The sequence below is a fragment of the Anabrus simplex genome, chromosome 14 (assembly GCF_040414725.1).
Source record: "Anabrus simplex isolate iqAnaSimp1 chromosome 14, ASM4041472v1, whole genome shotgun sequence".
Taxonomy (NCBI): domain Eukaryota; kingdom Metazoa; phylum Arthropoda; class Insecta; order Orthoptera; family Tettigoniidae; genus Anabrus; species Anabrus simplex.
The window spans coordinates 21,136,909-21,151,628 of NC_090278.1; the positions used below are offsets into that span (position 1 = coordinate 21,136,909).

The following is a 14,720-nucleotide window of genomic DNA, read 5'->3' on the forward strand; positions in this document are numbered from 1 at the left end:
GACCTCAAGTTTTCTATGACTGATACTACAATCGTAGCTAAGGACCTCCACTTTTACACGACTTCTTTTTTTTTTTTTTGCTGTACGTCGCACCGACGCAGACAGGTCTTATGGCGACGATGGGACAGGGAAGGGCTAGGAGTGGGAAGGAAGTGGCCGTGGCCTTAATTAATGTACAGCCCCAGCATTTGCCTGGTGTGAAAATGGTAAACCACGGAAAACCATTTTCAGGGCTGCCGACAGTGGGGTTCGAACCTACTATCTTCTGAATACTTAATACTGGCCGCACTTAAGCGACTGCAGTTATCGAGCTCGGTACATGACTTCTAGTACAGTGATCACTTCCATAGGAAATCTAATTTAACATATCTATTGATAATACCAATATAATGGTCTGTTATTGGACATTATAAACTTTCCAGCTAACACATTCTTCGTTGGATGAGCCCAACTTAGCACAATGGGCAAAATGCAGACGTTTGTACTTAGCACGCCCACCAAGACGCATGGCTAGTGCATACCAAGGAGGCCACAGCATAGGCTACTTGGAGCCACAGGCAGTGCCAATGCACTATGAGAGACTGTCTCATTAGCAATAATTGATGCCTGCTTCGCCATCAGATGATATAGATCTATCTATATCATCTACATCATCAAGATCATAGTCAAAGGACCCCTAGTTTTACATGAAAACTTACGTTATAATCATAGCTATATAACATACAGTTTTATATGGAACTGTAACCACAGCAAGATGACTTCTCTTTTTAAATGTTCAATCTACATTGAATATGATTGAAATGCACAAAACTTTTTGAAACTTCAGTGACTATTCCATTTGCATATCACCTTGATCAGCCGAGTCTTGGAATCATTCTACCATTTTTATCCTTTGCACTTTGCTTCAGTGCCTTGACATTTGTCTCATCAAAGTTTCCTTCCTAGAATCAAATTCCCTCAAACCATTCTCGTCTCATCAAGCTGATTAACTATCTGTTTATTTGAGACATGTTCTATTGATCTTCAATAACTTCTGATAACATGGCATTCCAAAGGCTTCAATGCTGTTTCCTCAGCTCCAGTTATTATCCATGTATCACTTTCACACAGTGCCATACTCCACACTCATTGTAAAGATAACTTTCTAAGTTTCTAAGTCTGCTGAATCAAAGAACATGATGGACAAATGATGGGTGTTTAGGCAGGATTTAGTGGAGATATTTATAGATATTGAGAGGGCAAATGACAGTGTACCTTGGCAAGTGTTCTTGGATGCAGTGATAAAAGAGAAGCCAAGGAAAGGTGAAGAACCAATTATAGAAGCCATAAACAAAAAGTAAGTAAGTTGTATGAAGACTACCAAAGGACAAACCAACTGATTCAAAGTAGAAACAAGATGTCAACAGGGATGTGTATTATCCCCTCCACTCTTCATTACAGTCATGGATGAAATCCACAAGAGTATAAAACAAAATATGGGAACCAAGGAGGCAGATAACACACTAGATAGATAGATAGATAGATACATACCGGTATGGGGAGAACATGAATGGAAGTACAAGAACAAGATACAGTAAGGAATCAGGAGACAGAGGAATATGGAATGAAAATAAGTGTGGAAAGTGCATGATAATAGTGGTGTCGAGAGTTAATAGAGAAGTGGGAATATTGAAGTAAATGGTAGACCATTAGAAGTTGTGGAAAACTTTAAATATTCAGGGAGAACAATTAAAGAAGAAGGGAAATAAATTAACAAATTGGAAAGGGAATTGAACAAGACAATGGGTATTACCAATGTGTGAGAATATAGTCTGGAACTGGGACATTTCAAAGGAACGAAAGAAGAAATAAAAGAAAATTTTGCACCCAATGTATTACACACCAATTTTGACATATGCAGCGGGCACATGCACAGAATCACAACATGATAAAAACAGAATAAGAGGCAAAGACAAAATTTCTTAGAGGAATAATAGGGAAGACATGAAGGGATTCAATCAGAAACATAGAAATCAGGGAGAGAATTGGATTCACTGAACTATACAGCAAGACAGAGAAGAGTAAGCTGAATGTGTATGGACACATGATGAGAATGGAAGGAGGTAGAGTTCCAAAGTGAGTATTCACAGAGAAAATAGTAGGAGAAAGATATCAGATGATGTCCAGAAAGAGGTGGATGGATATGGTAAAGGAGAGTTCAGAGAGGAGAGGAGTAAAAGTAGAGGAAATTTTGGAGGAAGAAAAGGAGTGGTGAAGAGAGAGAACTGAGAAGGTCCTTGATCAACAACTCAACCCAGAAGACTGGTAATGGAAAATGAAGAAGAAGAACCTGTGATTTAATGTTGTACTAACAAATCGAACAAAAAGGGCTAGGATTAGGAAGGTAGGGGAGTTAATTAATGAGAAAATTAGAAATTACCACAGGAACGATTTTAAGGACAGCTGATCCTGGGATTCAAACCATGCAAACTTACCACCAGTGATCCCTGAAGAAGATCTTTTACCCACCAATAAATCAGGAAATATCTTACGAAAGGGAGGCAGGCTACTGATAACTATAATATCAGGAGTAAATACCAGATATAGCTGTTGTGGGATTACGACGTGATACAGAAGGATCTCCATAACAACAAGAATTCTACATACAGTATGATAATATTACAGATATACTAAACGCAACAACTGTCAAAATTTCGAACCCTGCTAACATCTTTTGCAGCCTACAGTGTAAAGAAAATCTCAACATTCACAGCGTCACTTTCAAATCGCACACAGAGGTAAATAACACATCAGTATAATAATTAAAATTATACACTAAATCATGCATTTTCTTTCTGAAACTACCATCTGCATATCTTCACCGGCGTAGTTCATCAGAACAATTCCTCATTCCACTAAATTTAGATAAACGTGATATTGTTACAACACACCACTTCCCGGCACTTGATACGCAAAGGCTAGGAGTTTTCTAAAAGAAAGCCAGTTACAAACGCCTACATAATGCATTTTAATGTTTGATTAAAATTGAAATGTAAGAAAATTTAAAATATTAAAAATATGTGAATGTATGCAGAATGCTGAAACTGAGAATAATTAGTAATAACTTCTCTCGGATCTCGATTGAGGTCTATAAGTTTAGCAAGTGTAAATTATTGAATTTTAAACATTACCAACAATGTGTTCGAGAATGTTTACACAGCGTAAAATGACAGAAATCACAATTCCTTCAATGAAGATGCGTAGCACAAGTAACGGGATAAGCTGTACAAGTGGATAATACGCGTCTTCTCTAACAACATACCTGACACTTCGAAACAAAACCTCGTATTTTAATGTAGTTTAATCACTTTAAACAAACTCTTGAAACACAAATTTGATTAGCATCAGTCAGTAGAACAGGCCGAATTTAGGAAAAGATGTATTACCAGAGAAAACTACAGAGTATACGACACTTACTGAAATGAAAAATGAAATGGCTTTTAGTGCCGGGAGATCCCAGGACGGGTTCGGCTCGCCAGGTGCAGGTCTTTTAATTTGACTCCCGTAGGCGACCTGCGCGTCATGATGACTACACATACACCCAGCCCCCGTGCCAGAGAAATTAAGCAATGATGGATAAAATTCCCGGCCCTGCCGGGAATCGAGCCCGGGACCCCTGTGGCCAAAGGCCAGCACGCTAACCATTCGGCCATGGAGCCGAACATATTGAAATGACAACTATAGGTGCAAAGTCACCTATGTCTGGCCCAAACAGGATATATAAGACAGAAGGAACCTCTCCGGGCATTTTTCTTTTTTTTTGCTAGTTGTTTTACGTCGCACCGACACAGATAGGTCTTACGGCGACGATGGGACAGGAAAGGGCTAGGAGTGGGAAGGAAGCGGCCGTGGCCTTAATTAAGGTACAGCCCCAGCATTTGCCTGGAGTGAAAATGGGAAACCACGGAATACCATTTTCAGGGCTGCCGACAGTGGGGTTCGAACCTACTATCTCCCGAATACTGGATACTGTCCGCACTTAAGCGACTGCAGCTATCGAGCTCGGTCTCTCCGGGTATAAAAAGGGGAATAAAAATATTCGACGTCGGTTGCTTCAGGAGAGAAAAAGAATACGTCAGCAGGTACATACGCCGTAACGTATGTGGGCATCCATGGAAGGAGGGTACAACTGAGTGAAATGATCGAATTCTTCGTATAATGGAAATAAAATCGTGCAGTTTTATTATTATTACCGGTATTAATTGTATTATTATTATTGTTGTTGTTGTTGTTATTATTATTATTATTATTATTATTATTATTATTATTATTATTATTATTATTTATTTATTTATTTATTTATTTATTTATTATTATTCTGGAAATATCGCGGACCACAGAGGTGTAAGATAGTACTGGGGTGAATGGGCGGGAAAGGAATTGAGCAGAGCATAATTTAACGCACTAAATGTTGAAATTTTATTTCTTTCTGTTACGCGGATATTTTGAAACGCAGAGGTGAAAGGAGGTGCGGGCATGAATGGGTGGATACGCAAAAGATGGAAGATTAATTTAAAACTTTAACATTGTCAGTCAGTTTTATTTCCTTATTAAGCCTACCTTTTCTTTTCTTTTGGTCTTTGTTTTTCAGACTTAAATTTTACCATTTGCTAAACGAATAAGAATATTTCAGGTACAAAAGTGTGCTCGAGAAGTAGTGTTAGAAATTCCTTGAACAATTAGACAACATTAATGAACAATACGGGCTTGAAGCTCCTAATTTACCAATTTGACAAGAGCGACCCCTGCTCCATTCAATAATACCCCAAGAAGACAGTTCCCAAATTATGCTACATTACAACAGCACCGTTACTCCACAAAATTATGTAGGCAACTACTCTCGAAACCTTATAAAATTCCAGCCGTTGAAAGGCACCTTTAAACTTTTATAATAGAAGGTAAAGCGTCTAAGCTCCTCACAATTACACTCTAGGGGGCAATTCCCCCAAATTTACATGTTCCATGACTGAAAGGCACAATCTACATTTTAACAAAATCAATGGTATTCACTGTCTTAATCGCTCAACTATCAGCTCTACCTGAACATAAAATTTAAAAGAGAAGGTGTTGACTTTGAGAGGGGTAACCAGTACCCATTCTACGCGGCCTTAATTAAAAACTAAAGGTTAAAGTTACTGGCCGAAAAAGCAAAATGTCAGAAGGCGAACACTTACACTCCTTTGGAATTTACCAAAACATCATTAAAACCCTATGCGGGCTTCAGGCCCGAAGTTACAGAGGCTAATCCCATCCTGCGGAGGTGACTAGAGCGAGAAACAAAATATTTAAGTTACACAATTCCCAAGATAGATTAAACGGTTACGGAATTGTAGTCACCTCGACACCTAATTGAAGAGGAATACAAGAGGGGCTCATGCATCATTCCCTGTTTAGGCTAGAGTCCACAGACTTACTTGAACTTTACATTTGAACTTTGAAATTAATATTGATGAAATAAATGTTGCATTACTAAGATTCGGAACTTTTTCCTCGGACTATATTTCTGAGACTATCACATGTCTAAAGTGCGTCTGTCATTAACTTGAGCTGGTGGAATTCCCGAAGGTGGACGAGGCGGCCTTTCCCCCTGCCACTCTTACTAACACACTCTAGACTGGAGCGATCACAAAGACAACATGACTCACCAGCCCTAGGCTTTTATAGCGGAGAGGAAGGGTCCAGAAAACTCTGGGCTAAGACCCTGACACACCCACTATTCCCATTGGTTAATTTAGTAAATATTACAAAATGTTGATTGGTAGATAAATAAGTGTAAAAAATTTCCTACTGGCTACAGTTTTAAGTCGACGGGAAGAGATAGAAGTGTTGAAAACTTTGGAACGTCGGAAAAAATCAATAAACAATTCAGTTTAGGACACCTTAACACACAAAATTACTTCAAAATATAATTGCTCGTCCTTGCCCTAGGGGACGTACCTAAGGTTATTGTGGACATATTTGTCGGTGAATGTTCAAACAATTTCCAAAATGCGTTTCACCGTCTTTACGCCAGATGGCTTTCTACAAGGCGCTTCTTTTAAATTCACGGGTGTACCACCGGTATAGATCTCCATCCCTTAAAAGTTCTTCCACGGAGGACAGGGCCGATGACCTTCGATCATAGGCCCCTTTAAACAACAAGCATCATCATCATCATCCACAGATGACACAGTTTTGAAATTTTGCTTTTTGAAAAACTTTGAATTTGAACATTGAAGGTAGAAAATTCCTTGATGAAGAGTTCATTTGTACGTTATTTGGCAGAAAATCAGTCTTGAAGTGTTTATGAAGTTGTAGACGTTCGGAAGGTACAGTCCAAGTTTGAGGCAAAAGCGCCCACCACTGCCGATACCAGGGTGGGGGGCCCCCGTATCCCTCAAAAATACCCAGAGATACATCTCTCCCGGTACACTGAGAGGGGTAGCCGTGGTGATGGTCGCCGCGAACCAGATATTCAAGTACTGCCTCATGATGAAGTAGGCGGTTGAAGCATCGCCCCTCAGCCCTTACCACAAATGAAGAAGAAGACTGGACCAGAGCGGAGTGGGCCCTTACCCCGTGCCAGCATCACTCGCCATCTGTTGTGACACAGCCGCAGGTGGCAATTAAGGCACTGAAACAATAATTTTCTGGGCGACAGTGACTCTTTTAATAGGCAGAGAGTTTTTTATGTAAGTGTTTGTGGTGCAGATAAGGCGGGCGACATCGAGGATGAGTGTGTGAAATGCAGGCTTGGTATTGGAGGTAGGGGCAAGGTAATGACAGACAGAAACGGAAAGAGAAAAAAAGAAATTACTGAGGGGAACGTTGTTCAATGATTGCCCAGGTAATCAACACATTTCTTTGATATATTACAGGACAGAAGGCCGCACGTACAAACTTACAAACTAAATTTAGAATTTTAAGGTTCAAAGCAGGTGAGGAAAAAATATAACTACTTTCTCACTGTCATGACTTAGTGCCCTGTACAGAAAAGGAGTGGATTTCATACGGGCTTTACTTGTGACAAATGACTGGGTTGCTCACCGAAAGGGTGACCGCTATTAAGAAACACAAAATAATACACGGCCCAAGAAATCTGGGGGCAAGCTTGCATGCGGGTATGAAATTCTTATCCATGACCTGATTTCCGACCTTTAAATCGGTGGGTCTCCGTCCACGATCATATCTCTTTTTAACCTATCATGAAAAGCCCTCAAGTTACTTTTAGCCTTTTTCCACATGTCCCTGATATTATCGGGATCTATTGTCTCTGGCAATTTTTAATTAATGGACCATAGATTAGACAACGGTGTGTTGGGACCACTCTTAAACATGAGAGATGCAGGAGTAATCTTGTGTAGCTCATGAACAGCTTAATTTAGAGCAAAAGATAACCAATGGAGAGAAGTATCCCACCTAGAACCACCTTCATGACGAAAAGCGATCAAAGGTGATTGAAGATTACGATTAACCCGCTCAGCCAGAGATGGTTGGGGTAGTAAGCAGAAGTAGTATCGTGAGATAAGTCAAAACAAACTTTTCGGAATAAATTACATGTGAATGGCTTAGCATTATCGGACACAATATATTCACAAGGACCTAAAGAAGCAAAGATACTGTTAAGGCAAGAAATAGTAGACTGAGCGTAGCCAGCTAAGTCGGAAAAACCATAAAATTCTGGTGAAACCATATACACACACAAGGATGAATTTGTTCCCGTTCCCCTAAGATTGAGGGAATGGTCCGAGATATTCTGTATAGAAACGCTCCATAGGGCGAGATGTATGATGAGATGACAATACCCCTAAATTAGTAGACAAGGTGGGCTTATTAAGAAAGCAAGGTTTAAAGGCTTTAACTATTTCCCGGATTTCGCCATCCATGTTCTTCCAGATGAACATTTCTCTGACTTTCTCTCTGGTTTTGAAGATGCGTAAATGTCCCCCTAATGGGGTCTCATGATAATATTTGAGTATCATGGGCACAAGAACAGCTGGATCTACAACGTTCATCTTCTGATTATGCCTCGAGGGCAACACAGCACCCCATTCCTCACCACATAAGGGAAAACATGTTCCCCAGAAGAAAGGGTTTCAATTATAGGAGCCAACACTGGATCTCCTCATTGATATTTCCCGATACCTCGGCATATCATAGGGGCAACTGTCAAACTAGTACCAACAAAAGGAGGTATGGAAATGGAAGGAGATGAAATTTCCTCCTGTTAAATGGACTCAGTATCACTAGACAACATGCGGCTTAAACCGTCTGCGACCATATTCCCAGATCCCCTAATGTATCGCACGTCGAACTGAAAAGCCGATATACGGATAGTCCACCGAGCGATACGTCCTGTATGAAGGGGCCTAGAAAAAACCCAACTTAAAAAATAATTGTCAGTTTCTGACTCAAATTTGATATGCTCCAGATGCAGTCGGAAATTCTCCACGGCAAACTGGACTGAGACTCCTTCTTATTCATAGATGGAGTACTTGGCTTCTTGAGCCAATGAAGTCCTAGACGCTTAGGAAATTGGCCTCCTCCCAAGTTCAGATTCTTGAAGAAGGACAGCAGCAAAAACAGATCAAGAAGAATCGGTTGAACTATGAATTTCTAAGAGAAATTTCTAAGACTGGGGCATTCCAGAGAGCTAACTTAAAATCTTTGAACGGAGCGTGCTGCAATGGCCGCCATTCGAACTTGACACCTATCCTACGAAGTAATTTTGGGGGCGCCGTCCTATTACCAAAGATTGGAAAAAAATTCGTGAATAAATTCACCAAGCCTATGAACCTAGCGATTCCTTTAACATCCTTAGGAGTATTGAAGGCACGAATAGCCTGCGTTCTAGAATGGTCGATAGAAACTCCATCGGGCGACTCAATATGCCCTTTGGAAATCATAAATTGCTTAGCTGAAGCGACCTTGGGTAATTTAACTATCAACCCAGCATTTTGAAGGCGGTTTAGAACGTCCTTACGATCATCTATGTGTTCTTCAAAAGTTTCAGAAAACAATATGACATCGTCAAGTTAACGATAAAGATATTCAAGTTTGATATCGGATAAGACTCCATCCAGCAGTCTCGTTACCACAGCCGCGCTCGTGGAGGCCCAAAATGCACGCGGTTGTATTCGTACAAATTCCAATCAGTAGCAAAAGCCGCCAGATGTTTGGACACTTCCGCCAGAGGAATCTGATTATATTCTTGGTTAAGATCTGAGATTGTAAGAAATTAGCCTTACGAATTCATGGTAAATAAGAATGAAGATGAGGAAGGGGCACTGACAGAAATACGACCTCACGGTTTAAAGCCCTATAATCAGCAACTGGCCTGCAACCACACTGGTGTTTCGGTACAAGAAAAATGGGCGATGATTCCGCCGACTTCGAAGGTCGAATAATGCCATTCTTTAACCTGTAATTGATGATCTCCTTAGAGCCTTCATTTTAGGTGGAGACAACCTATATGGAAGAAATCTTACCGGAATAGAATCAGTCACCTTAATCTTGTATTTGATTAGGTCGGTAACACCAAGGGTTTCCGAAAATACATCTGGAAGAGACTGACACAACCTTCGAACACTCTCGGCCTGATCCTCAGGTAGATGCCTAAGATCTAACGGCATCTAACTCTGGGTAGGCGAAATAGATGAAGACGAAGCAGAACTACATTTTATAAGAGGAATGTTTAATTTACTATTAAATTTGAACGTGCACGGCATGCTCTGAAGATCGAGCACAAGACCAGAATGCGACATGATGTCGGTTCCCAATATTAGAGAGCAAGACAGCTGTTTAGCAACAAACAACTTAATTTTCCAAGTGAATTTCGAAATGCGGACATTAGCAAAAGTGTAGCCTAAAATTCTAAGGGTGAAGAGTTTGCCGAAATGATTTTGATAGAAGATAAACAAAAACTGGGAATTTGCAACGGGCTCTCAACTTAGAGTAGCACTCCTCATAAATAATGGAGCTAACGCTTCCTGAATCTAATAGCGCAGTGACGGGTTTATCAATAATTTTAATTTTGAGATAAAGCACAAATCCTGGGGACCCCAAAGAAATCCTAAGACATTCCCTTGGGCCTTCAAATGATAAATTAGAGAGGGTCTCTACCTTGAAGAGTTCGGCGCTTGATATAACGTGGGCTGAGCCTCGGGAAGCTTAAGATAGTGACTCAGCCGACAACGCTAGTCATTTCCTATCGCCAAAGTTAGAGGAGGCAACACCAGAAGTAGAACAGGAAAGTATGCTGTTAGGTGAAGTACAATTTCTGGCCAAGTGGAAGAGCGACCCGCGCATAAAACAACCCTGAGACGGGCTGGCTCCGTTCCTAGTCCCAGTAGTATTTACAAGAGGACACTTGATGCGAAGTTGTTCTGCTGATGCGCACGATAACACTTGCGTGGAGGGAATGTTCGGCGAGGTGGTGGCCCAGGGCTCCCTCGCGACTCGTATGTTGTCAGCGTACCTCACTCCCTCGGCTGACACTGTCATTGCCTTAAGTTAAGAGAAGGATGAGGTCGAGAATCAAAACATAAGTACGACCTGTATGATGGAGAAATTCTCGACAATGGTCTGTACAATTTAATCTTCGGAAAAATTAAGAGCGAATACCCTCGTACGGAATTCTTTGTCTTGGACGAAATCCGCCAAATTCTCGTTCAGCCGTTGAACTCCGAAGCAGTACTTCTGCATTAGAGAAGACCTAGCTCTAGCTGGATTGAAGTTAGTCAAGAGATGGGCATGGAAGTCTTCTATTGAAGATCTATCAGCTATTGCATTATCCGAGAGGACGCCTACCGGGTATGGGTAAATAATTTGTAGAATTTGAAAATGAGTCAGCGCAAATACCAAAGCATGGTCCTGAAACTCAGCTAGGAATCATAAGAAAGATATCACATCATTAGTACAATTCACAGAAAATTCTGATATTCCCTTAATGGCTGAGGGGTGGGGCAGGCTGTTAAAACCAGGCGAAATAATAGGGGTGGCATTGGAGTTTGAGGGGGTTCAAAAGCTGCATTGCTAATAAAGAAAGTGGGGAGTCGTTTTAGATGATCAGATGCCTGTTCCATTTGGGCAGACGTTTGCTGTTTAATCACAGACTTCCTACTCTCAGCAGACCTACTGGAGTCCCCTTCCATTGTTAAGTTGACTGTTTGAATTTAGTCGCTTTTAGTACTAGCGGCTCCGGATAACAATCGATTAACCCTATTGGACATGTCAGAAAGATGTTCCAATAGATTACAAGCTTCCTCTGCATGATCGTCCTTCAGATATAAAGACAATAAATCTCTCGCCCTATTGAAAAATGGAACAATCTAGCCTGGACACGCTTAATCTGATTTGTAGAAGGGACACTTACTTCAAAGAAACTTACAACAGAAGCTAGCTCAGTGGTATTATCCGTGATAGTAGACAGAGCCTCATCAATATCTTCTCCACACATAAGGGAATACAGATGGGAAATATAACGATTATTTAAGTTTAGTAATATCGGCCGCAACCCTGCCACCAGACAGGACTTTCTAATTAGAAGTTTATAAATTAATTCCTCATTGCGCAAGTACCGAGGTGCAAGGACTTCTCGAGGCCAGATATAGTGATAAAAAACAGACAAAATTTCAAAAATTCCAGCAATCGCAAACAATAATTATAAAGTTCGGGATAGACTTCTAGGAAGTGCCGTCAAAAGTATATATATATATATATATTAAATTTTCAGTTTTATTTACTTTCTTACCCTTCGTTTTTTCATACTTTAAATATTACAATTTGCTAAGCGAATAACAAAATCTCAAGTACCAAAGTGATCTCGAGAAGTAATGTTAGAAATTCCTAGAACAATTAGACAGCATTAATTAACAATACGACTTTGAAGCTCATAATTTGCCAATGTGACAAGAGCGACCACTGCCCCATATAATAATACCTCTAGAAGACAGAGTTCCCAAAATATGCTACCTTACAAGAGCAACTTTGCTCCACAGTATTACCTAGGCAGCTACTCTCTAAACCTTATAAAAATCAAGCCTTTCAAAGGCACCTTTCAGCTTTTATATTAGAAGGAAGAGGATCTTTACTCCACACAATTACACTGTAGGGGGCAATTCTTCCATATTTACATCTCCAAGGCTTCTGAAAGGAACAATCTACATTTTACAAAAATCAACAGTATTCACTATCTTAATCGCTCAACAATCAGCTCCACCTAGATACAAAATTAAAAAAGAGGATGTTGTCTTTAACTACTCGTTCCACGTGGCCTTATTTAAAAACAAAAGGTTAAAGTTACTGGTCGATAAAGCAAAATGTTACGAGGCGAACAGTGCACTCCTTTGGAATTCACCAGAATATCATAAAAACCCTATGTGGGTTTAAGGCCCGAAGTTACAGAGTCTAATCCCATCCATGGAGGTGACTAGAGGGAGAAACAAAATTTTTAAGTTACATAATTCCCGAGACAGATTTATGGGTCACAAAATCATAGTCACCTCGACACCAAGTTGATGTGGAATGCAAGAGTGTGTCACTCTTTATTCCATGTTTAGGCTAGAGTCCTCGGACTTACTTGAAATTTACAGGAACCTTTCCCTCGGACTATCTTTCTGAGACTATTACATGTTTAAGGTATATTCACACATATCCGTGACTTTTCAGTGATGATTCATATCGTTCCTTTGAGTCTGACTGTCGTGTCCGGCGCAGTGTCCGTTCAGTGATATTCAGTATTGCCGCCAAAGATATATTTGCTGTTTCACGACGTGTTCTGCTGTGAAGTTTGTACGCGCTTTTCAATACGAAATGACCGATGAACTGGTTCGAAATGATCCTGTTCTTTCACAACCGAGAAACATACACTGCGGTTTCAAATATGACATTTGGAATAAACCAGGAAAGGAAATGAACGCAGATGGTGAGTACCTGTTGTATTTAAGTACTGTTATACGCATAAGCTATTTATATTTTCAATTTGACATACTGAGTGAAGTGATTATATAATACACTGAGTAGGTCATGTATAGAAAGTACAATCTATATCAATATATAATTTTATCAATATTCATTACACTTTTGAGCATTCCCTCAACCTATCTGTTCTTACAAATAGCGATGGATTTGAGTGCATTCCGGAAACTAATAGTAATCTTCTACTTCTTCTTCCTCCGCTTTTCCCACATCTGTGGTGTCGCGTGTGCGAACTGTGTCGCAGCTGTGGATTCCGCCCTGATTCTCGGCCGAATGCCCCTTTCGACGCCAACACTATATGGACTGATGTAATCACTGTTGTGTGTTTCCTTGGTGGTTGGTAGTGTAGTGTGTTGTCTGAATATGAAGAGAAAAGTGTCGGAACAAACACCCAGTCTCTGAGCCAAAAGAATTATTCATACGCAATTAAATCCCCGACTCAGCTGGGAATCGTACCCGGGACCCTCTCAAGCGAAGACCTCAACACTGGTCATTCAGCCAATGAGTCGGACACTGGAAGCTATATTAATATACATTATATATAAAATGTTTAATAAAAGTACATTCGTTAAAACTCCTGGGTGGTCTGGACTTCTTGGACGACAACACCCCCCCCCCCCCCCGCCAACGACTGTTACTCCCATCCCAACATAACAGCAGTTTTTCGTATATACTGAGTACAAGTGAAATGAACGCAAGAATAAACAGTTCGAGAAAAGATGCAATATTCTGATTTAGAATAAATACGGTAATTTTATTATAATAATGGTCATGTGATAAGCTACAGTGTAAAGAAGTGGCATTTTTTTCACAAATAATGCGGCAATAATGCGCGTCGAATAACGGTTCCTCGCCCTTCTTGCCCATGGCTAGATGATGAAACCAAGAGAATGATGGCCCACCGTGACTCGTTATTTCGACATTATAAACAAACCCTAGATGACGCACACTTCGTTAAAAAATCGCATAAAGCAGTTAATCAGAAATCAAAAAAATGTACATATTTCCGGAATATAGCTAACAACGTAAATGCTAATCGCGCATGGGACCAACTTAGAGCTCTGGGAATAGGAAAGCATTAACAAACAGACACATCTCCTGACATTCGACTTGACGAAGTGAATGATTAGTAGAATAAATAGTCAACCTATACCAATTAATTTCACCAACTGACCACCTTACCCTCAGGCCAATCAACAATTCAAATTTCAGCGTCACAGAAAATCATGTTAAAAAGGCTTTGTACTCGATTAAATCAAAGGCTACAGGTGTAGATGATATTCCTATCAATATTATACGTAGATTATGTGTGGTGTCCTGCCTGTACTGACGCACATCCTGAACTACTCTTTACCAAACGGAAGTTTCCCTACTGTTTGGGAAACAGCCAATATTATACCGGTACCTAAGAGTTTAGACACTATCACCCTCTGACTATCGTCGTGTCTCAACGAGCTAGAACAACATAGAGAGGCGGAAGCGCTGCCTGGGTGAACCTAATAGAACGAACGTCCGCCATGTTTCCTGTTGTCACACAACCAAGGGGGCATGGCCTTTAAATGACGAAAAGTGTAGAAAATGCGCATTTTAGAATCGCTGGGGGAGAATTAAAGTCCGTTGCCGAAAGCTTGAAGCATGAAAGCGAATACCGCCACTTCATCATATTTCAGAACGAGACCAACATCACGATCAGTCGATTGTAGGGTAGTTCGAAATCATCGCAC

At 40.4% G+C, this 14,720-nt stretch overlaps 1 protein-coding gene across 1 annotated transcript in view; it reads right to left on the reverse strand.

The window, feature by feature from the left end:
- Positions 1 to 14,298, reverse strand: part of LOC136885435 (zinc finger protein 674) — a 68,883-nt gene extending 54,585 nt beyond the window's left edge. Inside the window, exon 1 of the mRNA XM_068230265.1 lies at positions 14,179 to 14,298. The gene's annotated coding sequence lies outside the window, so the exon portion shown is untranslated. The remainder of the gene's footprint in view (positions 1 to 14,178) is intronic.
- Between the last annotated feature and the right edge of the window lie 422 nt (positions 14,299 to 14,720).